The sequence below is a fragment of the Acanthochromis polyacanthus genome, chromosome 23 (assembly GCF_021347895.1).
Source record: "Acanthochromis polyacanthus isolate Apoly-LR-REF ecotype Palm Island chromosome 23, KAUST_Apoly_ChrSc, whole genome shotgun sequence".
NCBI lineage: Eukaryota > Metazoa > Chordata > Actinopteri > Pomacentridae > Acanthochromis > Acanthochromis polyacanthus.
In genome coordinates, this window is record NC_067135.1 from 24,887,551 (window position 1) to 24,890,840 (window position 3,290).

Here is a 3,290-nt window from a genome sequence, read left to right on the forward strand (position 1 = left end):
AACTTTTGCCTGGTAGTGTATCTGTATAGTGTTTCTTTTAGGGGTGCACAGAAAATGTTGTTGTACTGTTTGGTACAATGACAAAAAAGCTTTCTGATTCTGAGATCACATGCACAGATCCTGATGTTGATATGTCAGATTGGCTTTAAGATTATTACATTAGACTTTAAGTACCATCATTACCAAAGAGTAGTTTCCACACAGCACTGATGTCCTGGAAAAGTTTGCAGTTTTGTAGAAATATATTAACTTAATCTCTTTTTTTGTTGTTGTTAGAAGGTGCACCTCCTGGATAAAAATTATCCAGAATAAGTAAAACTTGTTTTTATTACCATTTGTCTGGTACAACTTGAGTTAATTAAATAAAATGTCAATTTCTGAGCTTTAGAGTTGTTTGAAAATGATATTCTACATAAAGAAAGATGAGATTTCTCACAGTTTGCAGCCTTTATGCTAATAATCTTTCTGCTGTAGCTTCATGTGGAGCCGACAGATACAAGAGGAGGATTCTCTGGTCGATGCAGATATTTTTCTCAGACTTTGAGACACACCAGATTTATCTCAATGCCGATATTGCGTTGCTGTTGTGTAGCCAAATATCAACAGATCCTTAGTATCGATAAGTATTGGTATATTTGTTAATTAAATTCATTAATTCAACTGAGAAAATTTGTAAGTCAGCATCATGTTCTGCCCATTCTGATTTGACATTATTATTATTATCATGAATTTCAATGGGTTCGAATTAAACTTCTGGCAAAAACCTTACCTACTGGTGAAACTGGCAGTTCTATGATGATAAATACTGCCTGGTATCACAACCTTTCACACCTTGAGGCACCTGAGTCCTGGTTCTTTAATGGGTCATTAACCATATAAACATCTGAAACTCTCCATCAGTTGCTTAGAAATGAAGAGGTCTCTTGGATGAAGATGCTACATTTTCAAGAAGAACCTCGAAGAGAAGTTCAGTTGCTTTTTACTTTAGATCCTAGCATTACCATGACCTGGAATCTACACAACGTTGTTGAACGTGGTCTTTCACTCATTTACATTTGGCTGAATGAGTTTGTGATTAACAAACATGACACCTGATATTCTCTCTTTCCAGTTCCTGTACTAACTCTCGAAACCAGGTCCCACCAAGATTTGAACTCAGATCGCTGGATTCAGAGTCCACAGTGCTAGCCATTACACCATGGAACCACCACACAGGACATCTCTGGAGATGTGGGTTTGAATTTCACTTGTAACAATAGATCTATTCACCTTCTGGTGGTCGGCAACATATACTGTCATCTGCAAGGCATCTAAAGCACATTAATAAAAAACAGGAGCTCGGCTGATTTTACAATTTGCAAGTCAGCATAATTTTCTGGTCATTTTTATTATGTGATGAGTTTTGATGGGTTCAAATCCAATTCTGTCAAGAGTAATTCCAACCAACTAATGCACATACTTTCTCCTAGTCAGGTCCCACCGAGATTTGGCCTCAGATTGCTGGATTCAGAGTCCAGAATGCTAACCATTACACCATGGAACCATCTCATAATTCATAGTTGGAGGCTTGGGTTTGAATCCTGCTTCTGGCAAAAGACATTTTCAGCATCATGTTAGATTTTATATACAGTGCATGTAACATATACAGTGCATGTACACCACATGTGACCTTATGGACCCTAGAGGAACAAGTGTTCAAATTTACCATAAAACTCCTGTCTGTGAGGATGTAAACCATTTGTGAACAGCACCAGAGAGGCCGATGTGTCAATTTCTGAGAATCATAATTTAGCCTAAAATCATTTAAAATCTTTAAAAGGGCTGTCTCGGTGCTGTGGTTTACCCTAAAACCAGACTGAAATTTCTCCAGGACATTGTTTGTCGTAATAAAATCATTGAGTTGAATAAGAACAAGCTTTTCTAAGACTTTACTTTAAAATGGCAAGTTGGACACCGTATCGCTTAACAAAGGGTCATTTGTCATACTATCTGATATGAATAACTTGCTATTAAATATGGATGTATTGAGCTAAAATGTTGTTACCTTTGTCATACTTTGAATTTATGAGCAGCAAACTGTTTTGATGTGGTTTTTTTAGAGTAGTCAAAGCACTTTGCACTTGTAGATGCCACTTGTAGTCACATCTGCAATCGAGACGTGACCAAAAGTATTAGTCTTTGGATCGCTGCAATCCAGCAATCCAAGTTCAATGCCTTTGTTGCTTTTAACACCATGCAACATGCCATGTTTATGAAAAATCTGATGGACATGCAGGTGGAAATAATGCCACACGAGAAAAATTGTCCAGATATGGATGTCTAATCTCGGTGACCGCTTGGCCATCCTGATTGTGAGCTCATAATTTGTAGTTCAAAACAAGGGAAAACTCACTTAGATCTCTTAATATACTTAGCGATACAAGCTGGAATGAAAAAAACTCCACCTGTAGAGATTCACAAGTTGGATTCAAACTCCTGCCTTTGGTTGTCTAACAGATGCCAGTACATGTTATCAGTCACCAATCAGAGAAAATGTTTAATGTCAGAAGTGGGATTGGAATTAAACTTAGACCACTCGGCCATCCTGACTATAACCTCAAGTCATCAATGTCGTTGCAGTTGAAGGATTGAACATCAACTGTTTTTAGCAAAAACACACTTAGATCAGCCAAGATATTTCTCCCTGCTGTGCGGTTTGTCTAAAATATCAAGAAATACCAGCGTGAGAAACTTACCATCCTTAAAGCACAGGACCTGTTTGCAATAGGATTCCTCATGTTTGTGGGTACTGATCGGTACACAACATCACTTGGTTTCTGCACACAAATGACTGATTCTGACAACATCAGTGGTAGTACACATAGTTTTGCCTAAATTCAGGTCCCACCGAGATTTGAACTCAGATCACTGGATTCAAAGTCCAGAGTGCTAACCATTACACCATGGAACCACTGCATACTTTGCACCTGGAGGCTTGGGTTCGAATCCCGCTTCTGGCAAAACACATTTTCAGCATCATGTTACAAGTTGAGAGGACCCCTCACCTTCAACTCACATGAAAGGTCTTTTACCAGAAATGGTAAAAGAAATGAACCAAAATCCAGCGAAATTCATTGGACTTTGGTTAAATTTTTTGTCTGAATGTTCTTAAAGAAACTTACTTTTGCATTTCTTTTTTTCTGCCAAAAATTTTTCAAAACTTTCTGCAAAAATGTTGAAAATGTTGGAAGTTTTCACTGTGAAAATATATATTATTTTCCACATTTCCACATTTTCAAACTTTAAAACGT

General features: G+C 37.5%; 1 non-coding gene across 1 annotated transcript; it reads right to left on the reverse strand.

The window, feature by feature from the left end:
* Positions 1 to 2,878: 2,878 nt before the first annotated feature.
* trnaq-uug (transfer RNA glutamine (anticodon UUG)) lies at positions 2,879 to 2,950 on the reverse strand. The gene has a single exon. It is a non-coding gene; the product is annotated as a tRNA-Gln (tRNA).
* Positions 2,951 to 3,290: the final 340 nt, after the last annotated feature.